Source organism: Oncorhynchus masou, chromosome 30, assembly GCF_036934945.1.
Source record: "Oncorhynchus masou masou isolate Uvic2021 chromosome 30, UVic_Omas_1.1, whole genome shotgun sequence".
Lineage (NCBI taxonomy): Eukaryota > Metazoa > Chordata > Actinopteri > Salmoniformes > Salmonidae > Oncorhynchus > Oncorhynchus masou.
Genome location: NC_088241.1, coordinates 18,569,996 through 18,585,976, shown reverse-complemented (window position 1 = coordinate 18,585,976; position 15,981 = coordinate 18,569,996). Strand labels below are relative to the sequence as shown.

The 15,981-nt window shown below is 43.1% G+C and overlaps 1 protein-coding gene across 2 annotated transcripts in view; it reads left to right on the top strand.

Annotated features, from left to right (window-relative positions):
- The window catches only part of sema6cb (semaphorin 6Cb), a 131,876-nt gene that overhangs the window by 57,009 nt on the left and 58,886 nt on the right, over window positions 1-15,981 (top strand). For both annotated transcript variants that reach the window (XM_064948307.1, XM_064948306.1), the window contains exon 3: window positions 9,617-9,818. The gene's annotated coding sequence lies outside the window, so the exon portion shown is untranslated. The remainder of the gene's footprint in view (window positions 1-9,616; window positions 9,819-15,981) is intronic.

The window sequence follows — 15,981 nt, the reverse complement described above, 5'->3', positions numbered from 1 at the left end:
AGCAACCGGTGTCACAGGAAGGCCAAGAAGATCATCAAGGTCCTTAGCCGCCTAAACCTCGCCCTGTTCACCCCGCTACCATCGAGAACCCGGAGACAGTACAGGTGCATCAAAGCTGGGACCAAGAGACTGATAAGAAGCTGTTTATCTCCAGGCCATCAGACTGTTAAACAGTCACCACTAGCTGGCCTCTGCCCATTACCATGCCCTGATTCTTAGATACTGTCACAAGCCGGCTACCACCCGGTAGTCTACCCTGCAACTTAGAGACTGCTGCTGTACGTAGTCATTGAACACTGGTCACTTTAATAATATTTACATATTGTTTAACCCACTTTAAATGTACAGTATATACTGTATTTTAGTCATGGCTCATCCTATATAACTAATTTTCTATTCACATACTGTCCCAACTGTCTATACACACCATTTACATACGTACACTCTCTTGATAGTTTATTAGATAAACCCACCTGATTCCAGATAGCAAGTCACATGGCCATGGCTTGCTATATAAAGCAGGCAGACAGGCATTGAGGCATTCAGTTACTGTTCGATTAAATGTTAGAATGGGCAAAACTAGTGACCTAAGTGACTGAGCGTGGTATGATCGTCCTTGCCAGGTGTGCCGGTTTCAGTATCTCAGAATCGGACGGCGCCCTGGGATCTTCATGCACGACAGTGTCTAGGGTTTACCGAGAATGGTGCGACAAACAAAAAGCATCCAGTCAGCGGCAGTCCTGTGGGCAACAACAGCTCGTTGATGAGGTCGAAGGAGAATGGCAAGAATGGTGCAAGCAAACAGGCGGTTCACAAACAGACAAGTAACAGTGCAGAACGGCATCTTGGGATGCACAATTCGTCAGTCCTTGTCACTGATGGGCTATTGCAGCAGATGACTACACTGGGTTCCACTCCTATCAGCTAAAAACAAGAGAGGCTCCAGTAGGCACGCAATCACTGACACTGGACAATTGAGGAGTGGAAAAGCATTGCTTGGTCCGACGAATCCCAGTTCCTGTTGCGTCATGCTGTGTCAGGATTTGCCGTAAGCAGCATGAGTCCATGGGCCCCATCCTTTCTGGTGTCAATGGTACAGGCTGTTCGCGGAGGTGTAATGGTTGTCCTGGCACACATTAGGTCCCTTGATACCAATTGAGTAACGTTAAGGGGGGTCCAACCCAGTACTAGTGTGTGTGTGTGTGTGTGTGTGTGTGTGTGTGTGTGTGTGTGTGTGTGTGTGTATTTACGGAATTTAATATATCCACTGCTGTACATATCATTCTTAGTATATACAGTTGAAGTCTGAAGTTTACATACACCTTAGCCAAGTACATTTAAACTCAGTTTTTCACAATTCCTGACATTTAATCCTTGTAATAATTCCCTGTTTTAGGTCAGTTAGGATCACCACTTCATTTTAAGAATGTTAAATGTCAGAATAATAGTAGAGAATCTTTTATTTCTTTCATCACATTCCAAGTCCGTCAGAAGTTTACATACACTAAATTAGTATCTGGTTGCATTGCCTTTTACATTTTTTAACTTGGGTCAAACATTTCGGGTAGCCTTCCACAAGCTTTCCACAATAATTTGGCTGCATTTTGGCCCATTCCTCCTGACAGAGCTGGTGTAACTGAGCCAGGTTTGTAGGCCTCCTTGCTCGCACACGCTTTTTCAGTTCTGTCCACATATATTCTATGGGATTGATGTCAGGGCTTTGTGATTGCCACTCCAATACCTTGACTTTGTTTTCCTTAAGCTATTTTGTCACAACTTTATGAAGTATGTTTGGGGTCATTGTCCATTTGGAAGACACATTTGAGACCAAACTTTAACTTCCTGGCTGTTTCTTAAGATGTTGTTTCAATATAGCCACATAATTTTCCTTCCTCATGAAGCCATCTATTTTGTGAAGTGCAGCAGTCCCTCCTGCAGCATAATTCTGCCATGCTTCACGGTTGGGATGGTGTTCTTCGGCTTGCATGCCCTTTTTCCTCAAAACATAATGATGGTCATTATGGCCAAACAGTTCCATTTTTGTTTCATCAGACCAGAGGACTTTTCTCCAAAAAGTATGACCTTTGTCTCCATGTGCAGTTGCAAACCGTAGTCTGGCTTTTTAATGGCGGTTTTGGAGCAGTGGCATCTTCCTTGCTGAGCAGCCTTCCAGGTTATGTGGATATAGGACTCATTTTACTGTGGATATAGATACTTTTGTACTGGTTTCCTCCAGCATCTTCACAAGGGCCTTTGCTGCTCTTCTGGGGTTGATTTGCACTTTTCGCACCAGAGTACGTTCATCTCTAGGAGACGGAATGCGTCTCCTTCCTGAGCGGTATGACAGCTGCACGGTCCCATGGTGTTTATACTTACATACTATTGTTTATACAGATGAACGTGGGATCTTCAGGCATTTGGAGATTGCTCCCAAGGATGAACTAGACTTTTTGAGGTCTACAATTGTTTTTTCTGAGGTCTTGGCTGATTTCTTTTGATTTTCCCATGATGTCAAGCAAAGAGGCACTGAGTTTGAAGGTAGGCCTTGAAATACATTCACAGGTACACCTCCAATTGACTCAAATGATGTCAATTAGCCTATCAGAAGCTTCTAAAGCCAGGACATTTCTGGAATTGTCCAATTTGTTTACATAGACTAAGTTGACTGTGCCTTTAAACTTCTGACCCACTAAATTGTGATACAGTGAATTATAAGTGAAATAATCTGTCTGTAAGTAATTGTTGGAACAATTACTTGTCATGCACAAACTAGATGTCCTAACCGACTTGCCAAAACTATAGTTTGTTAACAAGACATTTGTGGAGTGGTTGAAAAACTATTTTTAATGACTCCAGCCTAAGTGTATGTAGTCTTTCGACTTCAACTGTATTGTGTAAATTCATCGGGTATACACTGAGCATACCAAAATTCACACCTTCCTAATATTGAGTTGCACCCCACCCCTTTTCCCCCCTGAACTGCCTCAATTCATCAGGTCATGAACTCTACAAGGTGTCGAAAGCGTTCACCATGTTGACTTCCCACAGTTGTCAAGTTGGCTGGATGTCCTTTGGGTGGTGGACCATTCTTGATACACACAGGAAACTATTGCGTGTGAAAAACCCAGTAGAGTTGCAGTTCTTGACACAAACTGGTGCACCTGGTACCTACTATCATACCCCATACAAATATTTTGTCTTGCCCATTCACCCTCTGAATGGCACATACACAATCCATGTCTCAATTGTCTCACGACTAGAAAATTATTTTTAACCTGTTTTCCTCCCCTCCATCTACACTGATTTGAAGTGGATTTAACAAGTTACATCAATGAGGGATCATAGCATTCACCTAGATTCACCTATTCAGTCTGTGTCATGGAAAGAACAGGTGCTCTTAATGTTTTGTACACTCAGTGTATCTACGTATGGATTACATTTGACGTACTGTTACAGGCTATTTGTGTTGTTAATTGGATTTGGACATTTTGGACATTTCTTATTTGTTTGATTATATGTGTATTTTTTGACATTTCACTGCATTGTTAGGCACTAGTAAATTAAGCATTTTGTTTCACCCGCTATAACATCTGCTAAACTGAATGCGACCAATAAACTTTGATTTGCACATGTCTGCGATCAGTGCGATGGATAGGTCAACAATTAGACTCCTATACGGAAAGGCATTGACATGACTGCATGTTTTAGGCTTTTCCAAAGTGTTGAATGGGCCCTTCTGGAGAATACAGATCTCAGTGTGCCATGGCTGTAATGAGGTTTATTAACTTTATCTCAAAGGAAGGTTAGAAGATTACAGAAAGTGTTGTCCATCAGAAACAATCATTGCACATTTACCTAATCTACATCTCTGTCTTATCAAAGTGTGTAGCTAGATGTCGATGGCTAAGAAGATACCTCCAAAGGAAATGGGAGGAAAGACCTAGTAAATGATAGTAACGATATCATCAGGATGGGTGATTTGGTGTACAGGGCGTTGAGTTAATTTCGTTCAGCAGACACACACTGTGCAATAATGGAAAACACCTCTATTGAGAAGCTGCTTGATCAATTCCTCGTTTCTACCAAGTGCATGTTGCACAAATGTTCCTGTATCTCAAATGACACCCTCTCAACCCTGGCGTCAACCAAAGAAACTGAACAGGCAACCCCAGTCGTCTACCCAACCCCCTCACAGTTTACGCTACCCGTTTCAGCATTCGGTATCCCTATCTCTGAATGCCAGCATATCAAATGCACTCCCCTATCAGTTGCCAGCTAGGTCTCCAGACTACTACATTCTCCTCCCCTAAAAGACTGCAATTAATCCAATTAGTAATCAATCAGCCATCCGGGCCCCATGTCTCCCCCAAGCTAATGGAGGATATGACAGCTGGGCCCTGCATTATTAATACCTGCATTTCAGGAGCCCAGGGGCCCCGAGGCGCCAGGGGCCATTGATCACCTCTGCAGCAGAGCGAACCAGCGCAATGCCTAGAGGGAGATATCTGGAGGGAAGAATGATCTGAGATATGGAGGGAGGATGTGGAGGAGGGAGGGAGGGTTTGCAAAGACTTTTTTAAGGAGGACACTGAAGAGGTTTTTTGGAAGGCGGGAGGAATTGCACATAAATGGTAGGAGGTGAAGGTTGGAAGTGGTAGAGATAAAGAAAGGAGGCAAGAGGTGAGTAGCCTGCAAGGGAAGGAGGAGGGATTTGAGGGCAGAGATGAACTGGGCATGAGGGGGGTAGTGCCTTTTTTTAAACCTGGTTTGCATTCGCCCTTTTGCAGGTTTTAATATTATAATTTCTTCCATTCTAGCCACATGTCCTCATTCACTTGCATGCGCCTCCCCTACTGGAAGTCAAGGTCTTTTGGTACTTCCCACGTTAACTATACCACATAGGTCAATAGTCTACCAGTCTGTCTATCCTGTAGGTGGATTGTTTGTTAGTTTGCATATTGCAGATCTGGACAATCATACTACATGTAAAATCATTCAAAGCTGCACCAATTTTCAATATAAGTGGAAAGAACAGTGATGACATGAGACACACAGCTCCCTTATTGCTCTTTAGGAACAGTACAAGTATCCTGCCTAGATTAACCTACAACACAACATTACAATGAATAATTTCAATATTGTTTTCAAGTGAGTACAACATTCTACTCTAGGCTGTAAACTGCAGTGCAAATATCATTTGAATAACAGTGCCCTGTGATTTGAATATTTCATTCCATTTGGATTAGGGGGTCTACTGAACAGTGTATAAGGCATTGAAAGGCACAGTAGCAAGCCAGTCTGGCTGTATTTTAAGTTGTGATACTGAGATGCGCTGTCTGCTGTGGATCATCATTCTCTCAAGTCATCCTATGAAAATGTGGCCACATATGCTCCCAGCAGGCCCAGTTATTCAGGAAAGCTTAACGTGTGGTCTGCCTCCTCTCTGATATTCCTTACGCACGTAGAACCAATAAAGCTTTAATATACCCTAAATATTTGTCATTTAACTTTTAAAATGTATTACCTTTCATGTGTGGCATAAACACAACCATTCACAATTAGGGGACTGGACTATACCAGTATCGCGATACTCGTTATTATCGTGGCAAGGAGACAAAACACAAAGTGGATTTAACTTCTTTATGAAATCTGCCCTAATGTTGGAAACAAATATCGCACTGGGGAAAAAACGGGTGGAATCAACATTGTTTCCATTAGGGATGGGAATGAGTATTCGAATGGACGTCAAAGCTCCATCTTGAACCAGAGATTATTTGGTGGAATGTGCTTTGTGGATGCCCAAAATGGCAAGTGAAATTCTTCACAAAGTTCTTGTGCATTTGCGGGGCACAACCAAGAAGAAACCAAGTCAAGCATCACACAGTCCTTCTCCCTAAATTCCCTTTCCCCTCCCGGTCTCATTCGCTCAGTTGTGTTCTGACCGCTCCCTAAACACATGCATGCTGATTGCACACACATGCTCCTGTTAGGTTTACAAAAATAAATGCCTATAATAACGGATCTAATTCATGGAATACACAAGCTACATTCCTTGCCAAATGACAAAAGTTTTATCACAAATTCAAAATGGACTGGTTGATTGAAGTAGGAAAATACACTGAGTGTACCAAACATTTCCATGACGTAGACTGATCAGGTGAAAGCCATGATCCATTTTAGAATTGGTTAGCCTAAACATAGACGGGTTTCACACTGAAAATACACAAACCTGCTCACCAAACAGATGCCATGGCCATACGTTATCACCATGCAGTATTCAATGTGGAATTGTTAATCCATTGAGGAAAATCCAAAGAACAGGTTGAATATTCTAAATGGAACGTCTGTATATTGAAAGATAGATCTCGGTTTGTAACCCTGAAAAAAAATATTTCAACTCCCCGTATCGAGCCCCGTTTCAAATGATCACTCTTTGAGAATAGCTGTTCCAGACCTGAGATGCACATCACTTCGCACTGGCATTATGTTCTATTTTATGCTGTTATTTTACATGTTTTTAAAAGAACGTATTACTATGAGATAGGTGTCTTGACTGTGATAAGGGCTCAGGAGATAAGGCCTGCTATATTAACAAAGCAAAGCTATGCCATTGCCGCCATAGGCTTCTACAAGCAAGCCCCACTGCTGAGGTTACTACTTTTTTGAAGATTGTGTTCCACAATATAATATCACCAGTTGACGTACACCAAAAAAAATGATGCGAGTACTTGAACAGTAATAAAATGTTAAATGCCCATCCCTAGTGTCCATATCATTTCAACCAAGAACATCAATGTGATCAAATAAAATGAATTTGTCACATGCTTAGTAAACAACCGTTGTAGACTAACAGTGAAATGCTTACTTACGGGTCATTTTACAACAATGCAGTTAAAAGGGATGACGTTGAATCAATGTGGAAAACTGATTGGATTTGCAAAAAGTAATCAATCTAAGAGCATTTTGTCTTATTGTTTTACCTGACTTTTAACCTAAAACCATATTTGTTGTTGAATTCATGTTAACTCAACCAAATGTAAATCAAAACTACATTTTGAACTGACATCTGTGCCCAGTGGGATCATTATGATGTCATCCAGAGTCACGTTTTATTTATTTTTCAAGATATAGCACACAATAGTTTACATACAGTAGGTGTTTTAAGGACCAAAGAGTTTGGGCTGCTTTATGTTTTCATTTTTGCCATGGAAGAAATATTGCGATACTGGTATTGTCACAGCCCTAGTCGCAATGTTTTCATCTGATTAGACTACTTCAGAAATCTCCTGTTGGTTACCTGTGCACATTTGTCCAAAATATAATTCCAGTCTCCAAACTGTGCAGATTGTGGTGTTGAAATCGCAAACCGTGACATTAACGCGGCGAAAGTCGGTATGCTTTGCTTATTGGTTGTGATGTGTTGGCACAGAAACCTGTTGGTGGAACATTTGTTGCATATATTTTATATGATTATAAATATAGCATCAAAATGTTGAAAATCTGATTTCCACTTAGCTGATCATTATCTGCAGCCAGCTATGATTGTAGTGTAGGTGTAATGAGAATGGCAGGGGGAGTGGCTCGTCCATTGTGGTCGGCGAACCCTTAACCTTCTGGCCCGTAGCCTGATTGCATCGACTGAGTCACAAAAGCATGCTGATGTGACAAAGTCAATATCCACATTAATAAATATTGTTTTACAGTTCAAAGGGAGGTTCATGTGAAAATATTTGTAATTTTCTTTTGGGGGGTGACACCAAGTTGGACTAGCTGTCCTTAAGGCAGGGGAAACGGAGGCTCAGTGCAGCCAATCCAATAAGATTAGAAATTATTGGACAAAATCTGAATACTAAAAACATGATGAATGATTTATATTCTCCATATTTATGTGTGCACCAAAACCAATTCTCTCAACTTCGGTTTCAGGGCATGGTATGGTTTGTTTTAAGAAAAAAAAAGTAAAGACCACGTCTAGAAGTTTTCATTTCGTGAAATCTATACTGCAAGTCAATCCATGTTGGGCTGGGGAAAACAAACAAACAAGCAAGCACAAACAACAAAACGCCTTGCTCATACCTTCTCTTGGTCTCTACTCTGAAAAGACACATTGTGTGCCAACGAAATCAGCTGACCATATTTTGAGCTATCCTATGTGCCAGAGGCTGCTAAATTAGCTATTCCACAGATGTTGACAGGGCCTCTGATGGTTTAGTGTCACTCCAAAATGGCTGCTCTGTGCCAAATGTGACCACTGTGGTCTTAACTATATGAAAAGGGAAATCAGTTGTAGAGGGTATTTGTAGTTGAGCACTGACATCAATCCTGTACAGCAAACTTCTATTTCCCATGATTGGGAACCTATGTCATTTGGCATGTAGACCAACACGCATCCACTTACCAACCTACACCGTGTGAGGGAAGGTTCGCGTACCCCTCTTCACCACATAGGTTTAGTCACTGTGGGTCGTTATGCCAAGGAACCCACGCTAGCCTAGTTAATGTGGAGAATGCTGGGGTGGTTCTGGGTTTATAGCCTTATTCATGGGGGCATTAGACCACTGTTGGTTAGGCTCCTGAGTCACTCTGCAGTCTATAGCAGCTGCAGTCAGCTGGGTTAATATCCAGGGGGGTCAGAGAGATTGATGTCCTCCATCCGCTGGGCTGTGTGAGTCAGTTCAGTGAGTGGACATACTTTAGTAATCACAGGATATAAGGGAGAGCTCCAGGGTCACGACCTGCAATCCGCAGCCATTTGTGTGCGATCCTGTGCGCATGAATGGATGTGTGGCGGGGGCGTATTTGTGGGCGCAAGACGCATCGACCACATGACATTAGTCAGCGCTGGTTGTTAGCGATGGGTGCAAGAGTCATCGACCACATGCCATTCGTCTGGAATGGATTGAAGGGAAATTCATCTGTCACGGGTTCCCATCACTGCAAGGGGGTTTCTTTAGGAGAGATGGTAAAACCATGATGATACAGTTAGCTGACAAGGCCGGTTATAATTCAATCTCCCAGATGGTTCTGAAGCTCATAAACAAGCTTCAGTGGAATAGCCATTTGTAACACAGAGTTGTTAGCAGCAACTTTATATGAAGTACCAGTAGGTTGTTAGTGTTACTACGTAACAAACAACCTTAGATGATTGACAGCTCTTTTTTCCATTAGTGTCTATATTCCACATACATTGTAGGCTGTTTGAATAATCTAAACAATTTGAGACTATGGGGAAATGGATAAGTATAGAGAAGTTCTCACACTATACTGTAGCTCTGCAGCTTCTCTGTCGCCTCACCGCCTCAACCCCTGTGGAGCCCCACGCATCTGGTTCTATTTAGAGCTCATCTGCTTGTGTTATGCTGCTATGTTATGACAGTAAAGCGACTGAGGAGATTATGCTAAGAGGATGTTTGCCCCCCTCCGCACGTCTTCCTCAGTCATGGGTCAGCGGCCCGTTGCAGTATCCTGCCGAGGCTGTTCGTTGAAAAGGCAGAGGTTATTAGCCTGTGTGTTTGCAGCTCAGCTGTGCTCTCCCTCCCGTTGTTTACATACTGGACCATCACTGCTGCAGCGCACCGCTCATGTTGTTCGTCTCTTGTTTTTTTTTCTCTCACAGGAAGTTTGCTGAGGATTGCAAAACTAATTGTGAAAATATCTGAGGGGGGTTTCAACCCCCTGACCCTCCCCCAACTGCACAACCCCTCCGTACTTATCGGATCGGACCCTCTGAATTCTTCACCTCTGTTGGGAGGAACCAAAGATCGACTGGGCCATTTGACGGTGTAACCAATAACCATCCATCTGTACTGATACAGAAAGTGAGTACTATCACCATTATTCTTCCCTCTTCATGTCTACATTTCAGACATAGAATCTTGGCTTGGAAACAGGATCCAACGTAGTCTAACCCATGGGTTTAGATGGAGTATGACGTCAAACATGCTGGCTGTAATAAAGGCTGACTCGTATCTAATTGGTGTTCTATAGCTCAAGGGTCACCGGGTGTGCTATGATGCCTGCAGTTGATGTTTCAATGTCCTTCCGGATAACACCAGTAGCTGACTACGTGAGCCCTCACATCATGAAGTGATAGTTGTCCACAGTGGAAATGAGCCCTTCAGGACTTTCATTTGAAACCTTATCTGTATAGGCCCGGCTTTGATGGATAACCGCCCTCAATGCTTTATATAACAACACAGCTGCAATTCTGTCTCTGTCACCCTTTTCACTCCCTGTTGCCCGTATTTTCAGCCTTTTGACGGGATGAGGGTTCACATTGGACACCTGCGTTCATACCCCTTGATGTGCATTGGCTTCGTACTGATAGCCCTCTTTTGGCCGGCTATGTATACAAACACCACGGGCCATTGTGTAGCGTTGTGCATCAATCAAAGTTAGTGCATGCCAGCCACTTCCATTGTTGTCAAATATGTTAGCGGGCAAACAATGCATTAGGGTTTGGTGTGCAGGCCATGTAGAAAGAGGATATAGGTGTTGTGCTCAATTGGTCACTGGCAGAGTAGTTGGGTGTCTACAGCTGGCTCTGATATGGTTGGCCATTTTCTGCTTTTCATTATGGCTGCCACAAACGGTAAAATGGGAAGGAACACCAGTCAGTGGGAGCATAGGCATGTAATGTGATCAGACTGGCGGGACTTGTCACAGCAAACTGTGTGTGTGTGTATATGAGAGGACTGTGTCTCACATTGCTTTCATACCTTGTCACCCACTCATTTCGCAATAAAGCACTGTCCCCGTCCCACTGGCCTCACACACTGGCACAAATGTGTGATATTCTATTCATATCTTCCATGCATCGCTGCAAAGGTTGTTTCACTGCTTTTTCTAGTGAAAGATGGTAAGAAATAAGCTCTGATTTCTAGTGTACACTCCTTTAATGCCTTGGTTGGCACCAGTTTATTGCCCTGTCCCAAACCTCACTACTCTCTAACAGCTCATATAAGACATTCAGCCAACCTTTTCCATTGCCACTGGAGGGTCTTCACTGATCTGTCTGATAACTTGAGAACACTAATTTCATCCTCAAACTGAACCCCCTTTCATCCTTAAGGCTCAGTTAATCTTACCAATCTTACCAAACACTATAAACCCGTAGCTGATATTGATGTTTTTTTCATGAAAGTCTTTACCTAATTCTACATAAAGCTAAAGGTGTTTTGTGGTTGTAGAATCAGTATGAAAATCGAAAATGTGCACAAAAATTTGCTAGCTAACTAGCGACCTGCTTTCTGGCTGAAATCAAATTGTATTGGTCACATACACATTTAGCAGATGTTATTGCAGGTGTAGGAAAATGCTTCTGTTACTAGCTTCAACAGTGCATAAATATTTGTAACAATTCACAACAACACACACAAATCTTAAAGTAAAATAATGGAATAATTAATGGAATTAAGAAATATCTAAATATTAGGACGAGCAATGTCAGTGGCATTAAATAGAATAGGGCAAATACATATGAGATGAGTTGGGCCGACTCTTTTCTCTGTATACGTCAATGATGTCGCTCTTGAGGCTGGTGATTCTCTGATCCACCTCTACGCAGAAGACACCATTCTGTATACTTCTAGCCCTTCTTTGGACACTGTGTTAATTAACCTCCAGACGAGCTTCAATGCCATACAACTGCTCTTAAATGCAAGTAAAACTAAATGCATGCTCTTCAACCGATTGCTGCCCGCACCTGCCCGCCCGCCTAGCATCACTACCCAGGACGGGTCTGACTTAGAATATGTGGACAACTACCTATGTGTCTGGTTCGACTGCAAACTCTCCTTCCAGACTCATATTAAGAATCCAAAATGAAATCTAGAATCAGCTTCCTATTTCGCAACAAAGCATCCTTCACTCATGCTGACAAACAAACTCTTGTAAAACTGACTATCCTACCGATCCCTGACTTCGGCAATGTCATTTACAAAATAGCCTCCAACACTCTACTCAGCAAATGGGGTGCAGTCTATGTCAGTGCCATCCGTTTTGTCACCAAAGCCCCATATACTACCAACCACTGCGACCTGTATGCTCTCGTTGGCTGGCCCTCACTACATATTCGTTGCCAAACCCACTGGCTCCAGGTAATCTTCAAGTCTCTGCTAGGTAAAGCCCCGCCTTATCTCAGCTCACTGGTCACCATAGCAGCACCCACACGTAGCAAGCGCTCCAGCAGTTGTACATATCCCATCTGTAAATAGTCCATCCAACTACCACATCCCCATATTGTTATTTATTTTATTTATATATTTTTGCTACTTGCACATTCATCTTCTGCACATCCATCACTCCTGTGTTTATTTGCTGAAATGTTATTATTTCGCCACTACGGCCTATTTATTGCCTTACCTCCCTACTCTTACGTCATTTGCACACACTATATGGACGTTTCTATTGTATTATTGACTGTATGTACGTTTGTTTATTCCATGCGTAACTCTGTGTTGGTTTTTGTCGCACTGCTTTGCTTTATCTTGGCCAGGTTGCAGTTGTAAATGAGAACTTGTTCTCAACTGGACTACCTGGTTAAATAAAGGTGAAATAAAAATCTATTTATAAAAGCAGTATGTAAACATTATTAAAGTGACCAGTGATTCCATGTCTAGGGTTGAGTAACTGGGGGTAGCAGGCTAGTGATGGCTATCTAACAGTCTGATGGCCTTGAGATTGAAGTTGTTTTTCAGTCTCTTGGTCCCAGCTTTGGTGCACCTGTACTGACCATGCCTTCTGGAGGATAGCGGGGTGAACAGGCCGTGACTCGGTGGTTGATGATCTTTTTGCCTTCCTGTGACATCACTCTAGGTGTCTTGGAGGGCAGGCAGTGGGCCCCTGGTGATGCGTTGGGCAGACCGCACCACCCTCTGGAGAGCTCTGTTGTTGCAGGCGATGCAGTTGCCGTAACAGGCGGTGATACAGCCCGACAGAATGCTCTCAATTGCGCATCTGTAAAAGTTTGTGAAGTTCATAGGGGCCAAGCCAAATTCCTTCAGCCTCCTGAGGTTGAAGTGGTGCTGTTGCGCCTTCTTCACCACGCTGTCTGTGTTGGGTGCACAATTTCAGATCCTCAATAACGTGTACGACGAGGAACTTGAAGCTTTCCACCTTCTCCACTGCGGTCCCTTTGATGTGGATAGGGGGGGCTCCCTTCGCTTTTTCCTGAAGTCCACGATCAGCTCCTTCGTTTTGTTGACGTTCTGATGATGATGAGCTTGGAGTGTACTATGGTGTTGAAGGCTGAGCTATAGTTAATGAACAGCATTCTTGCATAGGTATTCCTCTTGTCCAGAGGTGATAGGTCAGTGTGCAGTGCAATGGCGATTGCATCGTCTGTGGATCTATTGGGGCGGTAAGCAAATTGAAGTGGGTCTAGGATGTCATATTATAATAACAATATAAGAAATAACACACAGAAAATACAAAATACTGTGAAGTTCCTTAGGAGATAGAAGCAGAGCTGCCGTGTCTGTCGGCGCCATCTTTCCAGTCTCAAAATCAATCTACATGAAGTTAAAGAGCTTCCAACAAGTTCACACACTCAGTGCTGAATACTCCCGTTAGATAGTGTAGTGAAATTCTAGCTAATAGCACTAGTGAGTTTTCATGATAAGGCAGTTTCTGTTCTGCCGTGACTAGTGGGCTGAGTTCTGCAGCACAGCTGACCACTATTTCGCAGCGTTATGGCATTGGCCAAATGTTACAAAGTAGCAAGGCACAGTGCCAGCTGTCAGTCAGACACATGCTGATTTCTTAAAACAGTCCCATAACTTTGGTGCCGTACAACTTCATCAGCAAGCTGGCAAACTACCTACTCTAATGGCCATTCACTGGTTGGCTCAGCTGATCGAGCATTGTTTGCCGTAGTAGCCAGTGCATCATAGCTACGGAGAGTGGAGAATTAGGAACTAGTGTTAGGCCATCATGTTCACCTCAATTAGGTCATTCTAATTCAGTTGGGTGCGAACTAAGTTCTGACACCAATCCAAACCAGTAGTACCTCATTAAGTGTGCTGCCAGTGCTATTTTCCCCTTCCTCCTTTCTTTACTTCCTTCCTTCCTTTCTTCTTTTCCCCACAGCCATCTTCCTCAATGTTAAAGGAGGGCATCACCACACATGTGCTGTGACAAATTGGCTTGGGGACAAGGCAGATGGTGACTGGGAGGGGACTGGTTGTCATGCCGTTTGGTGACATAAATTGATCTCGCGGAGCGGAACTCATGCTCCGCTTGTGTAATCCTGACTTGCTAACCCCCCTGCATACACACTTTCTCACACACACCCTCCCTGCCTACTTCACCCCCCCCCCCATTACTATCAATGATATGTGCAGTGGATGCGCGCGTAACCTGCGCTCCGCTCCGCTACCCTGGAGAAGAAGGGACACGGAGGGATTTGACATAGACGAGTCAGACTAATGGTAGGTCTAGGAGACTCAGGGTTTACAGCAATATGGGCACTGTACATGTCAGAATGTCAACAACGAGATGTTCTGTTTACACAGTTGCCGTTGTCGACATTTGAGCAACGAGTTTGTGTCTGAATGTCCGAAGTCCCTGTGGACATTTCAAATAAATCCAGTTCCTTTGTTTCAACGCACGTTGATGCATGTTGCTTACTTTTGAGTCATGCGTCAATATTTTGCTTACAGATGCAGCTTTCGTATTTTGTAATTCGACAGACTCCTGCCTCAAAGTAGTTTTTCCTCTGTTCATTGGTACGATTTGCATTTATCATCTCAAACCGTAGCGTGGTGGGTGGGTGGCTGGCTGGCTTAGGATAATTGTGGGCTTTGGCTCTTTTCACCTGGAGCGTGATGGGATAACTTTCCCACGATGACTTAATATTCTGTGAACACAATGCGTTAAGCTCCGGATATTGATCCACCGATCATTGCATCCTGTGGGACTTTCCCCTGAGCATCTGTGGGATCTTCTGTGTGGGAATGCTAATGCACCCCAACCTCGGCTGGTCCTTAGAGACCATGGGAGGCAATACAGTGGAGGTGAGTGAGAAAGAAACGAGCTAGGCTGGAGAAGCGTTCACAATATCTCCTCTGTGTGTTCTTCCTCTCAAGGAATTAAATAGTGACGAAGCGAAAACTTTCAACTATTGTTTTCATTTTGATTGCATTTTAATGTAGGCCTATAGGGAAGATAGGCCATGTGGAGATGTTCATATTGCAACATATCCTCTTTTTATGTTCCTAACTTGTTTGATAAGATTAGTACAGATTTTCTCATGGGACCCCTCATGGGACCCCACATGGGACCCTGACCCCAAGTTTGGGAACAAATCCAATACAACTTATTACTGAGTACCACTCTCCATATTTTCAAACATAGTGATGGCTGCATCATGTTATTGTTATGCTTGTAATCGTTAAGGACTGGGGAGTTTTTCATGATAAAATAGAAATGGAATGCAGCTAAGCACAGGCAGGATCCTAGAGGAAAACCTGGTTCAGTCTGCTTTCCACCAGACAGGTGGAGTTGAATTCACCTTTCAGCAGGACAATAAACTAAAAGGCCAAATTTTCACTGGAGTTGCTTACCAAAAAGACAATGAGTGTTCCTGAATGGCAGAGTTAAAGTTTTGACTAAATCTGCTTGAAAATCCATGGCAAGACCTTAGTGGTTGTCTAGCTCTTAGAGACCTACCCAGAAAGACTTAGAGCCTTAATCGCTGCCAACGGTGCTTCTACAAAGTATTTACTTAGGGGTGTGAATACTTGTGTAAATGAGGTAATTGTCTTTCATTTTCAATAAATTGGTTAAAATTTGAAAAAATGTCACTTTCATTATGGGTTATTGTGTGTAAGTTTTGAATTCTGGCTGTAACACAACAAAATGTGGAATAAGTAAAATGACTCGGCCCTCGGCCTGTGCCGAAAAGGCAAATCTGGGAGGCAAATCAGGGGGATGCAGGTTATCATAACGAACAAACCACTGTTCACAATTCCACTTGTTCGC